The sequence below is a fragment of the Acartia tonsa genome, chromosome 6, assembly GCF_053477335.1.
Source record: "Acartia tonsa isolate MP-2025a chromosome 6, ASM5347733v1, whole genome shotgun sequence".
Classification (NCBI taxonomy): domain Eukaryota; kingdom Metazoa; phylum Arthropoda; class Copepoda; order Calanoida; family Acartiidae; genus Acartia; species Acartia tonsa.
In genome coordinates, this window is record NC_137265.1 from 4,540,508 (window position 1) to 4,540,937 (window position 430).

Genomic DNA, 430 nt, shown 5'->3' on the forward strand with positions numbered 1-430 from the left:
TTATGTATCACAAGCCATATTTTATATAATAATACTTTTAATAGTTACTTAATTAATAGCATCGTATTAAAATCTTCTTTCCGCGGAAATTAAAATAAAAAAATTATAAAATTAAACCAGTTTTGCAAGCCCCAAGGCGCTGAAGAAGGTATCAATTGGTATTAGTTTTTTTTATTTTGATTTAGTATTTGTGAATATTGTTTAAAATACGACGCTATACATGATTTTTCAGTATGGCTGAGAACCGCTTTAAACCCAGCGGATATTAATCTGTTTCGAAGCCATACTGCAAAATTATTTCTAGAAATTCTTAAAAACTGCCTATATAAGTTACATTTAAACATTTTAAGAGTGTATGAAAAATTAACGTTTTACCTTTCCCCACCCCCCCTCTCTTTTCTTTTTAGATCTTAAGAATTGTTTTTATTTC